The 19,758-nt window shown below is 35.9% G+C and overlaps 1 pseudogene; it reads left to right on the top strand.

Annotated features, from left to right (window-relative positions):
* The first annotated feature begins 285 nt into the window (after nt 1-285).
* The window catches only part of LOC149236040 (two-component response regulator ORR22-like), a 149,976-nt pseudogene continuing 130,503 nt past the window's right edge, over nt 286-19,758 (top strand).

The raw sequence follows: 19,758 nt of genomic DNA, 5'->3' as shown, positions 1-19,758 counted from the left end.
ATATTTTGTCTGCGGAAGATGGTAAAAGTAGATTTTATGGTGGCCACATGGCGAGAATTTAGAACAGGAATCGAAACTGGCGGGAGGTGGAGGCCATGTTCGTTTACGTAATATCTGCAGGCGGCTGCGTGACGTTTGTCTGCACAGCAGTAGAAATGGTTTGACCCAAAACTCAGATGGGTTTGTTTTGCTATTTAAGGTAACTCTATAGCCACAGTCAGTTCTGGTTGTGGGTGAGTTAAAAGATGGATTTCATCTGAGCTATTCCTCCATTAGTGGCAGAGAGCATCATGTTGAACAGGCAGAGGCAATGCCTGAAGTTTTCTGTTGGAGGAGATGTTGCTCCCTCTTCTGCTCCAATGGCAGAGAATCAAAGAAGGCAGGAGAAATTATTTCCAAAAGGACTCCGTGTTCTGGTGGTGGACGACGACACTGTTTCCCTCGCTGTCATGGAGAGAATGCTCCTACAATGCGATTACAACGGTGAGTGTATTCTCTGTGTGTCTGCATTGGCGAATAATAAACACTGGACTGCACATCACTTTCGTCATGATCTGTGTATTGTCATCATGGCTAATTCTACAACCATCTTCATACAGACGGTGTACTTCCCCATCATCGTTTAAATTTTCAATGAAAGCCACCAACATTGAAACTCACAAACGCTAACAGTGGACACAAATAAATCTATAGTCTATTCTCTTATGAGTATAAAGTTTGCTTTGGCCATACTTTGTAGTGAATTTTGTTAGAAATCTAGTGAGAAAATTTATAATTGTAAAATATAATCTTTGTAATCGAAGCCACTTTACAAATTTTTGCAAACATTAAATCTATTTGTATATTAAAAGCACAATTAAACCGAAAAAAGATAATAATTTTCCAAATAGGATATATAACAATCTCATCGAAAATGGTTAATCACATATATAACAATCTTTTAGTGTTATTTTTTGAATTTTCCCTCTGGAAATTTGGCAGAATAATTTGAAGTGAAATTTTGATTTGTATTATTTAAACTGATTTTTCGACTGTATATATGGATTCAGCACCCTGAAAAACCTTTAGAGCATTTACATTGTGTAAAGATTACTCATCAAAATTGTGATTTCAATAAAGTTCTATCAAATTTTAAAAAAATTAGACCCCAAAAACCCAAAAAAAACTTCCAAAAACTCACACTAAAAACAACGGGTATAACCATCTTATCCGAAATTGTTTGGTAAAGGTGAATTTAAAAAAAAATCAAAACATCAAACCAAAAAAAAAAAGAGACAACTTTTCAGCCTACTGAAATCATATATAATCCAATACTTCTAATCATATATACTCCAATACTTCTAAATAAATGGTTAGAGAAAGAAGAATTAAAATAGTTAGACAAAACCCCCAAAAATAGAGAAGAAAGAGAAGAATTATCACGACCGGATAGTGCATTGATGACGTATTAAAAAAACAGAAGAAATATGATGAGCGGATAATGCATGGAAAGACGTATTGACACGTGTTGTCTTGTTGCGTTGCGTTTGGTATCAGTGACAGCATGCACAAACGTTTCCCAAGCAATTTATTTGGTAATGGAGAATAGTGACAGATTTGATATTGTGATGAGCGACGTCTACCTGCCTAGTGCAGATGGCTTCAAATTACTGGAGGCCGTCGGTATTGGCTTTGGCCTGCCCGTGATAAGTAAGTAAAGTGATTCGGTCTTAAATGAATGAATACCTTTTTAGCTATTTTTAGTTCGACAAGCAAATAGCAAACACTGTTAGCGCCGCAGTTCAGTACCCTAACTTTCTGGATTGGGTGTGCAGTGATGTCTGCAAATAGTGAAACAGATGTTGTAATGAGAAGCGTAAGAGGCGGCGCCTGCAATCACTTGCTAAAGCCCATCAGAATGGAAGAGCTTCAGACCATATGGCAGCACGTCGTTCGCAGCCATGGACAACAAAGTTATCGTCATCAGCTCGAGAAAAGCCACGGAGATTTGTCAGACCACTGCAGAGTGTGGGGTGAGTCGACAGCTTCCAGGAAGCGAAAACTCGGCGGCGGTCAAGTGGTGCAAGACATTAAGAGCCTCAAAACAGGCCGCGTGCATTGGAGTGATCAACTCCATCGGAAGTTTGTGAAAGCAGTCCGTCAAACCGGAGTAGACAGTAAGCCCTGCATGTCCGTCTTTTTAATTGCAGTAGTCTAACGAAGCTAGGCAAAGTAGTGAAAATTTGTGTTACAGCCGTTGTGTTTCAAGATTTTGGGCGCTTGAATCTATTTCTATCATTAAAAAAATTTCAAAAGCTTTTGCCGTTATATTTTTTGGAAAAAATATTAGCCTGTGAAATTGTAGCCTCCGTGAGCAACGCCTTTTTAATTTATCATACATCAAAAATAAATTAGGGTATGTTCAGAATTTGTCGTTCTTTCGTATTAATTTAGGACACAGGTGTTTAGGAATAATTGGTAATATTCGTGGCTGAAAACGTGGTTTGATTTTTAATGGATTCATTTCGCATTTTCCATTTGTGGGCAAAATACAAAAGCACAACCAGATATAATGAGGGAGTTACAGCGTAACCAGATATAAGAAAGGCTATTTAGTGTTTAAGTATAAGATAGAATGAGGTATAACGGGACTGAATAGAAATATAATGAGATCAACTAGATGATTCAGATGTATCAGATTGTTTAGATTGATTGTGTTTTGTGTTTGCTGTATGGATTATCAAATAGGCTCCAGTAGTTGTTTTGCGAGTAGGAAATCTTGTAACATAGTTTCTGACTTCAGCCAAAATGTTAAGAGTAGTCTGAACTACGCATGTAACCCATCCATGTGTATGATGAATTTTGCCCAGGATTTAGCTTTCCCTCTTCCTTATTTTAAACCGACTTAGATGTCTTTGCCTTCTCGGATTCCTAACAGGGGAAAGAAGATTATTGTGTCCTCGGAGTCCTAACAGGGGAAAGAAAATTACAATAGGACAGGGAAAATTACTATAAGATTAGGCTTTGAGCAGTTAGATTGCGGCAATGCTGAGTTCTTTTGAGCTTTTTGATTCTGGCAATGCTGAATGCTGTGTTCTTTTGAGCTTTTCGAATTTGGTTGATGTTGTGTTATTTTTATTTTTCTGTGCTCTTTTATTATGTTTTTTGGTATTTATTTGTCATATTATTTTATTTTGATGGTAGGTTTTGAAATATTTTGAAAATGTGATGAATAGGAGTTAAGTAAAATAGCAGCAATTATTATTGATAATAAATGTAACATTAATATGTTTTTATAAAATGGTTAATCATGTTCTAATTCAGTTAGTTTCAGTCAACTATACTCAATTTTGGTCATTGGTCAACCATACTCAATTTCCGTCATTTCCATCAAGCATGATCAAATTTATCGACTAGCTTCAACCCTTCTTAATTATGGTCAACAAATTCATCCCATATATCCACCATCAACTAGCACAATTTATTTGTCAATTTATTTTATTTTGATTATATATTTTGAAATATTTTAAAAATTTGATAAACAAAAGTTAAGTGTAATAGTATTGAGAACTAACTCAAATAACATCATTCATTTTGTTTTATTATCAACTAGCACAATTTATTTGTCATTTAATTTTATTTTGAATATATATTTTGAAATATTTTAAAATTTTGATAAACAAAAGTTAAGTCTAATAGTATTGAGAACTAACTCAAATAGCATCATTCATTTTGTTTTATTATCAACTAACACAATTTATTTGTCATTTTATTTTATTTTGATTATATATTTTGAAATATTTTTAAAATGATTATATATTTTGAAATATTTTAAAAATTTGATAAACAAAAGTTAAGTCTAATAAAATATTTTAAAAATCTAATAAACAAAAATTAAATAACTAACTTAAATTTACAAGTATTAAGCCAAAAATGGGCCTGGAGTATGCCCTAAAACTGCTTCTGCTTGGCTAAGAGCTCGTCTTCCTCGGACGTAAGGAAACAGGTTAACGGCCCAAGACCCAGAGGCATCTGGCAGGAGTGAAAGCCTGCTCCCTTACGGACCACCAGCGGGTTATTTCAGGTGGCGTGGTTTTCCTTGATAACAGTGATGTGTCCACTGACATTCGCGGATAGCAGCCAGAGATGGCTGTCCTCACTGTAGGTTTGACAAACTGAGTTTGATAGGTTTTTCCACCTTTTAAAGAAAAAAAAAAAAAGAAAAAAGAAAGTATTAAGCCAAAACTAACTCAAATAGCATCATTCATTATTCATTTTGTTTTATTTTGATTGCAGAATATTTTGAAAATGTGATAAACAAAAATTAAATAACCAACTTAATTTTACCAGTATTAAGTCAAATTTTCAAAATTTATTTTGAGTATAAATTTTTTAAAAATCATATGAACGACACTTAAGTCAAAGAAAGAAACAGCCCAATGAAATGAAGCTAAAGTCAAACTAAATCAAATGTACAAGAGCGCAGTGCATTATTAAAATTCATATTTAGGGACCACAACAAAATTTACTTTGCCCCCGGGTGTTTTTGACTCTTCACCCTAATATCTGACCCAGATGTCAACACTTTGATTTTTTAGGTGTTTATTCGGTCAGCGGGTTCAAGAGAAATGGGAGACTGTAACACGCGATAGAAAATTGCTTCAAAATTCAGCTTCTCGGATTTAGTTTTGTTATGGTTAATGTGAATTGTCTAAATTATTTTTCCATTAACCGATTATTTCTGTCTTTTCCAATCGCACTCCTCGACTAAGCTACTACACCCAGTACATTAAATGCTCACAAATTATTCAAATTTCTCGATGTCATTTTAATAATTGATGAGAATTGATCATGATCATTAATTCTAACGGCACATATGTTTGTGACAGACACATAGAATCTAAAAATGATATTTCAGGTTCTTGTGATACAGATGCAAAATAGGTCTATCACAGGCATACAGAATCCAAAAATGATACTTCAGTTTCTTGTGATACAGATGCAGCTCCGAAGAAAATTCTAGAGATCATGAACATTGAAGGTCTTACACGAGAGAATATTGCAAGCCATTTGCAGGTACGCCTCCTAAGTTAATTTCCACTTCATAATAGTCAGCTTCACAATTTCAAAATATTCAGCTTCATAAAATCTAACATTTACAGAAATCATCTTATTGCTTGTCAATTCTTTAAAGAAATTGATGTTTACAGAAATACCGACTGTACTTGAAGCGTTTGGGTGGGAGTATCCCGGAACCACGCCCAGTCGCTTCGTTCCAGGCTGCTATAGATGGCAAATCCGGCGGCACCATGCAAATCCTACAGCGCGGTAAAACAAGTCCTTCATTCTCACCATTATCAATCTCATCCTCTGCTCTCAAAGCATTTCCTTAGTGTTTACAATTAGTAAGAGACCTCGACTGTGCCACCCTCAAGTTACTTGAACAATTCCAAGAGCACTAATGTTCGTTTCGATAATTTTGTGGAAGAGGAGTTTCATCCTGTAACATTTCCCCCTATTCAAGATCAGATGCCAACCCTGACTGCTGCTGCTGGCAATCTACCAGAGGAATATGTTCTGCTCGCAAACATTTTTATCTCGTGGGTTGGGTAAAAAGGAGAAATCGCGGAACAATTCCACATGCCATAACAACCCAATGCGACCTGCCATGGATTTTATACAGCAACAGCTGGCTAATGTCAGCGTTATAAACGCTTCTGTATCCATAGCTACTGCATTTACAAAACAAGAATATGCCTGTCTCTCATCGACGACAAAATAAGGATTATAGTAAATTATAAAATCAGTAGATGATGTATATTATATGGTGCCTGTGGGGAAGTTATAGAACAGACGACAGACTTGCTTAGCCTCAAAGAGGTCATGGTAAACATGGTGGTTCAAGTGTAACCCTGTCGACCAACATGTTCTTCCTCTTACTGCGATTTAGATTTTATATTTTATTGGGGAAAAATAGGTTGAATATATAATTGTGCCCACTGAAATTTCCCGAGCTATATTCTGAATTTCTGTAGCCTTGGCTTGACCTGCAGTGGATTAATTGGAGTGCCCACTGAAATTTCCCGAGCTATATTCTGAATTTTTGTAGCGTTGCTTGACCAGGGTAAGATGCCACAGTTTTCTATGTTTTTCTTTTCGAACATTTTTTGGAATTATGTATCAATTTGTTTATATGACTTAAACCATGTATTTTAATAACACATACTTAACCCATTTATTTTTTAAGGAATTTAGACTTCTCTGATCTATAACATTGTTTAGATAATCTTCGGCAAAATCACATAACAAATCTTTTGTCGACGTGTTTCGAACCAATCAGTGTGGTTTCTTTTGTCGACCCTTTTCGAACCAACCATGAGGCGTTTTTTATTAAAATTTTATTATCTATTTTTTTATTTTTAAAATTTTATTATCTAACTTAAAAGTTTAGCGAGCAAATTTCTTAAATTACAAAAGAAAATTTCTTAAAATACAATTTTTTTAGAGTGTAAAATACAATATGTTATTTTTTTATTGTTTAAATTGTAATTTTTAATACTAAATAGAGTATATATGACCAAATAAACATTCTATTTAGTTCTATTTTTTTTATTATCGCTAATATTATTTTTTTATTTAAAAAATAATATTTAATATTTTATTTTATTTTAAAAGTGACAGATGAAATACTAGATAATTAAGATAATTATTCTATTCATATAAATTAAATAATTGATGAATTTTAATAAACACTAACTCACAATAAATATCAAAATACTTTATAATATTAAATAGATTATAATTTTATTTCATTTAAAAAAATTAAATTTCATTACTTATTACAACAAGTATCCATTACCAATATTGGCGGTACATCATAGTGCATTCACTCACTACTCACTACTAGATAATGGGCGTTTAAAATAATATTCGTCTAATGTTGATGTAGTGACATCTTCCTCCATAAATGTTCCATCTCCCTAGTCATTATTAATAATGACTAGGTTATGTAATATGTCACTTTGGAAGGTAATTCTAAGTTAAGTTGGAAGAAATTCAATTTTATGTAAAAACATGTATATCACACATTCTCCATAAATGTTCCATCTCCCTAGTCATTATTAATAATGACTAAGTTATGTAATATGTCACTTTGGAAGGTAATTCTAAGTTAAGTTGGAAGAAATTCAATTTTATGTAAAAACATGTATATCACACATTCATTGTGTAGTAAGGTCTTAATAATTTACTATATAAAGTAGTGAATTTACATTATCTTACATGTATTTTTGTGAGAATGTAATTTTTCAATACCTCTTCTATGTAAAAACATGTATATCACACATTTATTGTGTAGTAAATTAGGTCTTAATAATTTACTATATAAAGTAGTGAATTTACATTATCTTACATGTATTTTTATGGGAATGTAATTTCTCAATACCTCTGGGTGTATAATATAGTTTATGGATTTTCATAAAATACACAAAAGTATATATGATAGTTTTATCATTGTAAAGTGGTGAAGCATTCGTGGTATTGTGAGATTGAATACTTATGAAAATGGTAATTTACGGCCTAAATACCATGTGCCCTCTTCTTTCTTTTGACTAAATGTTGTTATTATGGTTATAGGAGGTTAGATTAGTAAAGGTGTGATTTGTTTATACTATTATGTTCTTTTTCATATTTTCAATATTCTAGCACATCATGCCTAAAAAATAAATAATGAATTGAAAAAATTTCATTGTGATAGAGGAGATTAGGATTATAAAATTTTTGAAACCATACAAATATAGTCAAGGTTTTACCACTAGGTATAACTAAAGATGTTAGGCCAATGAGATTGGTAAAAATATAATGTACATGCCAAGGAATTTATGGATAGAACTAGAATTATTGATGAATTGTGTTGTGAATACTAATTTATTTGATCCAACTAATAATCAAAAGAAATAATAAGTAGAAGAGAATAATTAAAATAATGCATTGGACTTTGCTTTAAAGGAGGATAAAGAATGCTAACATGAATTTGAGGCTACAAAACCCGAAAACATTGAAAATGAGAATCCTTTGATTATTCAACATCTAATTTATGTTGATCAATAAATTTTATAACTTGCACAAATAAAGTGGTCATCTAACTAAAAAGTTGTAAGTAGGTATTTCAATAAATTTTATAAATTGCACAAACAAAGTGGTCATCTAACCAAAAAGTTGTAAGTAGCTACTTCAATAAATTTTATAACTTGCACAAATAAAATGGTCATTTAACCAAAAAGTTGTAAGTAGGTATTTCTACTTCAAAGTAAATACTTTTACTTCAATGTAATATTTGACCACGCATTATTAATATCATAGTTATTAGAATTGTAAACTTCTATTTAGATTGAGAGTAAGAACAATAATTTATCATCTAAATACTAAATTCATTATTAGAATTTTTCCAACAATATTAAAATAATTTTTAGCATAAAACCACAAGTTTTTTCTAACTAACATGAACTAATAACAATAGCTCCTTTGAATATCAATTCCTTCACCAAATTCTAATGCCTTTAGCAATTCTAACTATAAATACTTAGCATATAACCATGAGTTTTTCTTCAAACCAACATCAACTAATAACCATATCTCCTTTGGATACCAATTGAATCATCAAATTCTTCATAACAATGCAAATGAGAAAGTAACACCATGTAGCGGGAAATGAGATGGTGCCACCATATAGATTAGATGTTAGGTATAAAATGAAATGTAAATTGAATGTTGGCGAGAAGAAATGGTGCATTGTAAATCGTGTTCTGATCTCATGCACAATTATACATTACAAGTTAGAATATAAAAGGAATCATGGACCGTGATTTATCATGCATGAAGAGTTGAGTGATGGAAGACGTAAGAGTAGGGGTGCTCTAGCCATACGTAAGCTTAAACTAAAAGATGTACAGAATGGGAAATAAATAAATCCTATGCTATTGGGTCATGAATGCTATACAATATTTTTTCTTATGCAACACCATCACCATCTCATGGAGTATGGGATCACCATCCCCATCGGCGGCAATGAATGGTGATTACGACAAATATGGATCATCAATGCTATACAGTACCCCTTCGTATGTAGCATCATCGCCATCCCATGCAGTATGGAATCACCATCCCCATCAGCAGCAATAAATTCGGATTCATCGACTGTGACCCATACAACTGCATTCATTACGGACTGTGGACAATCGATGGGTATCCCATTATGGACAAGGCAACTTTTAATGCATCCAAAGCCGAGCGCGAGGAATTTCCAACCACCTCCGGTGTCATCGCCACCACCAAACCGTAGGAATGTGAAGGTATACTATACAACCATACGTTGAATTTTAAGTTTGAATTTGAAAACCCCACTCGAAATTTGAATTTTGAATTTATATTAACTGCTCAGCCAACGTTTTTTACTCAGACATCGCGGAATGAGGTGAGCAGCACTGACGATGCTTAATTCACAGCCAAAGCAATAAGTTTGAAGATATGCATTCAGTTTAGAGTTACTGCAATTGGGTTTTGTTGGACACCTAATCCTAAATGGGTTAGTGTGGAAGCCGAATAGACCAAAGCAGTCCAAGAGACCTTGGTATCTGAAACCCAAGAGTCACATAATGTATTATAAATGTAAATCTCTTGTTAATAAAATTGTATTGCATGTTTTATCTTTCACATTGTCTTTGCTGTCCATGTCTGTTTAACATGGTATCAGAGCAGGCGAATTCTGACCCTGCTCATATTTGAGCCACTTGTTTTGTGGTCTCTACCTACATGTCAGCTCTGTCTTTCTACTAATCAGAATTTCCACCTTATTGAGCGTTTTATTCCTCATTCCGCGCCATAATATTTCCTACGCTCTATACTCTCTGCCATAACCGTTGTCTGAGATTCGCTGCCACCTCTGTCAATCAGGGCTCCGACGGGCAGATACAATGGTTATCTAATATGGAAACTGAAATGATTCAAGAACCTCTGCGTGGTCAGTCTGTCCACTGCCCCTCCACAGTCGCTACCCATTAAACGCTGCCACTGTTTAGACGCTGCAAATATCTGACATTACCTGCGTTTTGTCTGCCGTACCTGCACCTGCGCTCTCATTCTCTGCCATTACCTGCGCTCTGCTCCATACGTTTGTTGTAATTGTGACTATTGGTTTGCTGTAATTATGTTGCGTTTGCTGTAATCATGAATGGTCCATGAAAAGCGCATGCGTTGGCTCCGTTGATTGCTGGAGGAAAAATCGTTGTCTCGTTGAACGCTGTCATATTAAGCGTGGTCCGGTTTGGAGTCTGATGGAGAAGCAGGGTATTCTGGAAAACACTGCTCCAATCCACGCATGACAAAAAAAATGTTGTTTGTCTTGTGCAAGGATTTTGGAACTGAGTGTTGTCATTGCAATATTCATCAGGTCGGACCGGAAGGATTCTGAATTTGCCTTATTGTCCCAAACCCGTTGTTCTAAAGCATTGCGAGCACACTCAGCAGCCCTTCTATAACCAGAGATAATTGTCATAGGGTGAATCTTCATTGCTACTAGTTTTTCTGCCTCTCGCAAGAGCTCGCCAGCCAAAACAACTTTTTACACTCAGAGGAACATTGTGCTATAGATGTCATATTAGACTGAAAGGACAGACGAAGTTCTCTGTGCTTGGTTATATATGCAGCCTCGGCTTCGTATTTTTCAGTATTGAAAACTGCAACCATCTTGGCTGATGTCCCACGAATTGATTTCACATCATTTAGCCATGGATCATCGTCCCATTGTCTTTCGATTCTGGAAATCTTCATCACTGATCTATTCATCTTGGTCTTGAGATTTCTCGTCTCTTGTCGATTGTCACTCTTTTTATACACCACCATTCCTTCCTCGACTTCAATTGACTTACAAATTGCAGCGAATAGAGCAGACGAGTAAAACTGATCTCTGGGCGAGCCTTACAGCGGTTTGAATCTCCCGGGAGGCAATGGTAGGCTTCTTCTCAGCGGGAGCCTTCTCTGCAACAGGCTTCTTCTCAGCTGGCTTCTTCTCTGCCTTGGGAGCCATTGCTCGACTTCAATTCACATGCGTATAGAATTTCTTTTATCACAAGAAAACCGGTGCATAAACTTGCGGATGGACATCTCAAATTCGAGTTATCCTTTCGTCATGTAATATAATTCAAATATAGGTTATTTGTTTCTGCATGTGTATAAAGGGAAGGAATAAATAGCGTTTAGTTTTTCTATATTTCCCATTTCGAGGCGTTAATGTTTGTTCCATTCAAATACGACCTCTATTAGATTTGCTGTTGAGTTATAGAAAGTGGCTTCTGAGGCACTTGCATTAGTATTATTAATATGCTCCGTTGATTGTGTTTGGAAGGAATATAAATTTGCGCGATCAATTTGTCTGCACAAACGTGTAGGGAAAATGGATCATCTCAAGCATTTCCTCATTTGTTTAAATTTAGCTTGTGAGACCAGAAAGTAATTTTCTCAGACACACAGTCAGAGCCTGTGGATCCATAGGAGCAGAACTTTTTGATTGAATTCTCTACGCCAAGAAAATCATAAACGTCATCTTCAAATATTGGATCAATATGTTGTAGTTCATGTAGAGAGAGTTCTGAAAGTTGGACATACATCCGGGTTGAACATCATTGCTCGTTGGTTGTTGCTACAATGGCGGGCTGCCAGAGATAGGTTATTTCAAGATTCACTGTAGCTGCTTTTTAACATAATAAGCTGAGGAAAACCACCATAGTTGTTCATGATGTTGTGCTGCAGAGAGAGGAAATGGGTACATGATGGTATTGTTCTGTCAGGATTGAAGGTTTTGTGTAACTGTTTGGTTTACTGAAGTGGATTTTGTTGCTGTTCAACCCCTTTTCCTGAAACGAGGGAGAATTTGTATATTGCTCCTCCTGTTGTTCTTTAAGTTGAAATTTTGCGGCATTAGGATCAGTTGATGGAGCAGTTTGTGGATGATCATTTATGTATCAGGCTTGTGAAATGGATTGGTGATAAATTCCTTGAAAACCTTCCTGACATGTGAACATCTCAATTTAACAAAAAATCTGCAAGTGAGACAAGTCAATGAGTGATTGATTACTAAGTTTGTATATGATGTTTCAGGCTTCCGAAAGGGACTGCTAATGGGTGGTTTGAAAACCTTGATTTGTGAATCTCTCTATGTGCAAGAAATCAGCATTCAGGTTAGGTAAGTCAAACAGTGATTAAGTGATTCAAGCACCAGAGGCTAATCCCAGAGTGGCAAGTTGAGCAACATATCACTATAGACTATTGGAAGTGATGTTTGGTGATGTACCTCTGCTATAGAGGGTCTCAAACTTCCTCATCTCATTGGCTGTGAATATACTGAAGACACTCCATATTTATTTCTGTCTTGGAGCTGAATACGTTGCATATATTATCACTGTGGTGTTTTCTCTGTAATGATGGAGCTTCTTTGATGTTATAACACTTATCTACAGCCACTTTTCTTCCCAACATTTGCTGGTATATTCTACTTCAGATCTCTGTTATTATTAGAGTTGATATATCGGAGGTATATGTAATCCATTCCTGTAGTTGAAGTTCGAATTTCAAAGAAGGAAGAACTCATCTAGTTGTGCATCCATACAAAGCGTATCTTGGTATACCTGAGCATTTTAAGGGTGAAACATATCTATTGTATCTGTGTTGGAAGGACAATGTATTTTTCAAACTGATATTCTTAATCTTCAATAGCTGGGGTTTTTCTAGACTTGCTATAGTCTCCACTAGGATTGTTGAGTGTTCATTTCTTTGTTGAGACAATGGCTAGATTTGATGATGTACTAGAGTTATTGAATACACTAATACACTCCACTATTGGTGGGAAGGTAAATGTTAGCAAAGACACTCTTTGTGACATTCAGACCTGCCTGCATGATGCACAAGAAAAGATTGATTTTTTGCAACTAGAATCTTAGTTCCAGCAAGATGAGCTTCAACAGATTTGTCATTCCAAATTGTTTTCCGCTCAAAACAATATGTTGTTCAAGGTTAAACCAGCAAGTGGTGAAATTAGTAAGATTGAGGTTGAATCAGATCCAGAATCCAATAAAGTAGCAGTTGTACATGCAGATGCAGAAACTCAGTCTGCACTTCCCAAGCCCATCATCAGACCTTGGGAACAGCTTGTCCACAACAAGCACAGAACTGGTCTTGGATATGACAAGGACTTGTCCTTTCATATTCCAGACTACTCAAAGCCCATTCAGTTTCAGATTGCTGGATTCATTCATGACAGTTCACCTGCTCCTTATGATAGTTCAGCTTCAGCTGTTCCAGACTCTGCCCCTCTTCCACAGCAACAACAACAACAACAGATTGTGAAATGCCAACACTGTGATCGAGTTGGCCATTTGAAAGATCACTATTTTGATCTTCATCCATGTAAGCACTCTCATAAAACCAGTCATTCTTCACACAGATGCTTTAGAAATAAACGTCCTGCAAGAACAAAGATTCATGTTGGATGGATCGCTTCTTGGCAATGGGCATCAACAGCCAAGAAGATATTCCAAACGCATGTTAGAACTTGTTCTAGAGTATTGAACAATCTTGCAGTTGAGTTTTCTCCATCTTCTCACCTTGTACCTGACAGGGGGGGAAATGATGGTCATCTACAAGCTTCAAAGTCACATCAAGCGAGCCTGAGCCACAACCTGCCACACCAGTTTCAGAGTTGTAGCCAGAGACAAAGATGCCTGAACATGCCTTCAGTTGGCAATCTGGGACACTTCCTCTAGCAGAAGACTCCAGCTTCTTTCCAGTTTTGGAAGAGTTCCAGGAATTACAGAGTTGTTGGTCATCCTTAAACCATCACAGATTAAGAACACTTCCTCTAGCAGAAGACACCAGCCTCTTGCCAGTTTTGGAAGAGTTCAAGGAATTGCATTAAGCATTCCAGAGTTGTTGGTTATCCTTAAACCATCACAGGTTGAGACTTCCCTTTTCAGGTTGAAGTTTTACCTTTTATGCGGGGTGAGACCTCCCTTTTATGGTTGAAGGTTTCCCTCTTTAAAACAATAGGATCACTTCCTCTAGCAGAAAACTTCAGTTTTTTGCCAGTTTTGGAAGAGTTCTGGGAACTGCACTAAGCGTTCCAGTGTTGGTGGTCATCCTTAAACCACCGCCCTTTTTACCAACATTTCATAGAGCACATTCAGCCTAGTGCTGCCATGCATTTTTTGCACATTTTGTATTACAGCTCTCTTCTTGGACTCATACATAACCCTTCGGATTAAGGGGGGGAATGTTGGACACCTAATCCTAAATGGGTTGGTGTGGAAGCCGAATAGACCAAAGCAGTCCAAGAGACCTTGGGATCTGAAACCCAAGAGTCACATAATGTATTATAAATGTAAATCTCTTGTTAATAAAATTGTATTGCATGTTTTATCTTTCACATTGTCTTTGTTGTCCATGTCTGTTTAACAGGTTCTTCGGCAGATTCAATATTTAAGATCTGCAATAATCCCAACGGCAGATCAGTCCACTGAGCTTTGATATGCATTCACAATTCTTTGGTGGATTCAATATTCAAGATCTACAAGAATCCCAGTAGCAGCGGAGAGCTTTGATATGCATTCAAAAAACATCTGAGCGAAGAGAATACATGAAAACTCCTGGAAAGGATAACCCTTCCCTTGGTGGACAAGAAGTCATGTGTAGTTGGAAGCCTACGAAGTTCACATTTTTTGTTTCAATTTTGACATATTTCCAGTCAAATAGTGCAGATTTCTAGAATTGTCAATAAAATTTTCACCTTTGAGTTAAGAAAACATCAAAATTACCAAAACTATTGGTGACTTGTAACTCAGAAAATAGGAGAACACTAAGAGAGCTAAAAGTGTCCAAAAAAATAAAAACAGATCTGAAATGTGTGCCATACAAACTTATCATAACATTTCTATTCAGTATAAGTCAAGAGCTAAACAAGGCCTACAATGGAGGTGGATCTTTTATTTTTTGAATGAGATTGCTTTTAAATGTTTGAACAATGTGTTTTTGCTTTAAAATTTATGTGAAAGTCTTCTTCTTCCTTTCCAGTACGAAAAAAGCTTGATATATATTATATTAATAAAAGATATACATGTGGCATATTCATCAGATGCCATTTTGGGTGAAAAACAATATATAGAGCCCATGATTTTTAATAGCTAACAGTGACAATGAAAAGAGTCGAAAACCATATACATCCAGTCAAAATAGATAACATAATATGCTTGATACAGTTCTTGTGATGATAATGACAGAAAAAATCATATTTCAGCAACAAATGTCTATGGAATAGACAAACATCAGTTGTAGCTGTATTGTTGTCTTGCATTGATATTGAAATAGATAATCCCCCCTCTGGAGAATCCTGTAGCATTGGAAAGACTTGTAGCATTTGAAACCAAACTAGAGGTGAAAAAGTTCTATCAATATAATATGGCTTGGTCAGTAGAGAGATGAAAACTTTTTGAAATGACACCATCTAACGAGGAGGCTCAAGAAAGTCCCTCGTAGAGGACACTGTTTTTGCCCAGTGGCCAAGCAGACAACTTCAAAAATTTCAAAAAAGAGAATTATGTATCCATGCAATACTATCACAACAATTATAATCACAGTTGATCAACCTTTTAAGGAAACTTGCTGAGTGTTAATTCTCCCGAAAAGAAGTCATGGGAAATTTATACATTATGAAACTATGTTTTGGAATTTATAAACCTATATAACAAAAAAATTACACAAAAAAAGACTTTGAGAGACTTGCATAGAGAAGATTAACCTGGGTTTGGAAGGTTCTCCATGTCAAAAATAATCTTCTCCCACGAAATCTCTAGATACCATTTGTCAATGCTACCCTGTAATCCTTTTTTTGATAGTCTATCTGCATCCTTGTTAAGGCACCTTCCAATGTGTTGGATTCTGTAGCTGCCTTGAGATTTCCATAAAATTTTGATTCTTTCCATCCATCCTTGTAGTCTAGGATTTTTGATGGATTCCCTCCCCAAGACTAGATCAATTATGATTCTCGAATCACCATAGATATGTAGCATGGGGTTCCCAAGGAAACTGTTGAACCATAGGAGACCCCAGAGAGCTACAGCTTCAGCTTTAGTATTTGTACCAATACCGCAATTCCAGTACATCCTGTATGTCAAGTCAGCATTTATAGCAATAAAAAAGCCACAGGAATAGATGTTCCCTTGTGCGGCCCCATCAAAAAACCCATAGGATAAGAGAATTGAAAGTCATTCTTCATTTTAGATTCATCTTTAGAGCATAATGGTTGTGCAGAAAAAAAGAAAGATTTGTGACAATTTTTTCAATTATTATAGAGAAGTTGTCTCTAATGTTTTGGAAGATGCTTCTATTCCTCCACTTCCAGATTTCCCAGAAAAGGAAAAGAGGGATAATTCGCCAGGCAGGTTTCTGAGTGCTCCACCATTTCAAAGAATCTCTAATACAAGTGTGCTGAATATATGGGAAGCCAAACAAGGAAGAATTTTTTTTCCAAAACCAAGTATTGATGAGGCAGTGTAAAAATATGTGGTCATTGTCTTCTGAATGGTTTTTGCATATGCAGCATATGCCAGGTCCATACCAATTCCTTTTTTGCAAGTTTTCCCAAACAAGGTTTCTATTATGGTAAACAAGGTAGCTGAAACTTATAATTTTGTTTGGAGATTTTGTTTTCCAGAAGGCATAAAGGGTATGGTTCTCCTCTTTCTTGGCAACCTTTTTTGTTAATATCTAGTAGGCATCTGCTACAACTATGTTATCAGAAAGCATTTTTCCCAACCATATGATTTTATCCTGGGTCCCTGATCGACAGATGCCTAGTTGTTTCATATTTGTGATGATCTGAATCCATTCTTCTTGCAAGTGACTGGTTAATCCCAGTTCATAAGAATTTTTCCACATGGGTAGATTGCCCTACCAGCCATTTATGAATTGGCCCCAAAAAAAAAACCATGATCATTTAGGAGTTGCATGATATTGTCTGAGATGGATAGGTTCGATTCAACACCCAAAATTGGGTCAAAACCAATAAGGATATTATTTCCAGTCTAGAATTTCCATGTCAGGAGTTGAATGAAGCATTTCTCAATTTTCAGGAAACTTGACCAGATTGCTGAACCTTGTTTTTTCCCAATTGAACCAAAACGGTACCAAAAAATGAAATCTTTGTTTTTTAGATATTTGTGTTGTATGATCTTACTCCAAATACTTGCTCCAAATAAAACCATCCAGAGCGATTTGATGAGTAAAGCCTCAGAAAAATGATGAAGGTCTAAAATTCCCCATCCACCCATGTCTTTTGGAAGAGTTATATTTGAAAGCTTGGTCAGATGGAATTTTTTCCTATTGTGTACACCGTCCGAGATGAAATTTTCCATGAGATGGTTTATGTCATTTATGATGGAGGTATGAATATGAAAAAGATGTGCCCAATATACTCCCAGCTGTGTTAGAATGGCTTGTGACAGAATGGCCCTACCCGCTATGGATAGACATCTATATTCCCATCCAAAAATTCCTTTATAGAACTTTTCAGTGAGTCATTTCCAATCAGATATTCTATAACATGATGGTTTAAGTCTATAACCTAAATACTTCAAACCATTTTGCATAGGTTTAACTTCAATTCCAAATAAGTCTTTTATATATGTTATAGTTATCATATCATATTGACTATAAAAAAGAACTGATTTGTTGGAATTCATGCACATTCCTGAAGCATTTGCAAACCTGGTGAAAACATTAAAAGGATAATACCAAGAGAAATGGCATAACATACCCATTATGAGGATGTCATTGACAAAGAGGTTGTGTGAGATGTTTATATTCTTCCCCAACTTCAGTGATTTGAAATGACACTCTAGCATCGTTCTTTTGATATGTAGACTCAGACGATCCATTACCAAGATGAATAATAATGGAGATAAAGAGCATCCTTGACGAAGACCTCTTTCGGATCGAAATAATCTTGTTGGAAGACCGTTGATGATGATAGCATAATTTACATTGTCCACACATGCCATGATCCAGTTTATGCACCTAGGCTATAAATCAATCTTGTTGAGGATTAGTCTAAGGAAGCCCCAATCCAAACAATCATAAGCTTTGTGGATATCTACCTGCAGAATAGTCGCATCCATGTTATTTGTGTGGATAGAGTGTGTACTTTCTTATGCATTTGCCACTGCATCGTGAATGATTCTCCCCAGAAGGAAACCATGCTATTCAGGCGATATGAAGAGGGAAAGGGTATTGCACAATCACCCCGCAATAGTCTTTGATATGATTTTATATATGACATTGCAAAATGAGATAGGCCTGTAGTCTGAGAAGCTCTCAGTAGATTTGTTTTTCGGAATGAGAGCGATGTATGTTGAGGAAATATTTTGATGAATATAGCCCATATTTCTGGATTCCTCGATCATACCCAGTAGATCCATCTTGATAATTTCAAAGAAATGAGAAAACAGTTCAATAGTCCATCCATCAGGCCCGAGACTTTTGTCACTCTTAAAAGACTTGAGAACCCCCAACAGCTCTTCCTCGGAGACTTCCTTAAAAAAAACCTCATTTTTCTCCAGATCAAACATGTTAGAATAAGGTTCAATACCCCAAATCATATCTTCCACAGAGGAATTTTCATTTCTTCTATAAGCATTTTGAAAGTAGTTTATAGCAGCATCACTTATTTCTTCTTGTGTGTGGTATATTCGTCCAACCGTGTCAGATATTTTCCATATGGAATTTATATTCCAACAGAAATTTTCATATCTGTGGAAGAATTTAGTATTTTGGTCTCCTTCATTTAACCAGAGAGCCTTGCTCTTTAGTCTCCATGTCGCTTCTTCCATCATTAGAATTTCCTTTTTCCTGTGTTCCAGTTTTTGAATGTTGGCTTGGATATGATCAGGAAGGAAATGTGAGGACATGGAGAACTGAACACAGTCCAGTTGTTCTTGAATTTTTACAAGTTCTTTTCTGTTGTCTCTAATTTTCTTCTTCTGCCATAATTTTACTGATCCTTGAAGGGAGTCAAGTTTCTCCAGGATACTGAGCATATGAGAACAACCCGTGATATTAATACTTCCCCAAGTGTCATGTACCATCTTATTGAATTTAGGGTCCTATAATAATGTTATATTGAATTTGAAAGGGAGAACCGAGCAAGGTACTCTTTCCCTCAATTGTAGAGTGATGGGTCTATGATCTGATATAAAGTTGTTGATGGTGTTTACCCAAACATATCCCAGATGATCTAGCAATTGCTCATGTATGAGGAAGCTATCTAGTATTTTGGCCACATATGCAGAGCCCGATTGACCATTGTCCCATGTGGGGGAGATTTTGTAGGGGAATATATCCACGAAATTGTTCATGATGATGGCATTTTGGATTTTCCCTGCCAGAGGGTCAGCTTTCCTGAAACAACCCCAAGTTTCATCCAAGCTGATAGTGCAGTTTAGATCCCTTGTGATAATGAGGGTCTGTAGGTCCATTATGCCAGATGATATGAATCGTTCCCAGAATTCCCCTCTATCTCTGTATGGGGCATATATATTTAAGATATGAACATAACCCAACATGCCACAGATATTTCCTTCCAGGAGAATACCAGCGAAGCATTCGAAAGCTTTAATGTTAATCCATCTCAGATCCCATAAGGCCACCAGACCACCCAAGAGACCCATAGCAGTAGTTGCG

This window comes from Pinus tabuliformis, chromosome 8, assembly GCF_031772625.1.
Source record: "Pinus tabuliformis cultivar Carrire ecotype Pingquan chromosome 8, CPIR1, whole genome shotgun sequence".
In the NCBI taxonomy this organism is placed as follows: Eukaryota; Viridiplantae; Streptophyta; class Pinopsida; order Pinales; family Pinaceae; genus Pinus; species Pinus tabuliformis.
Note: the sequence above shows the minus strand (reverse complement) of the source record. Positions and strands in the feature narration are given on the sequence as shown.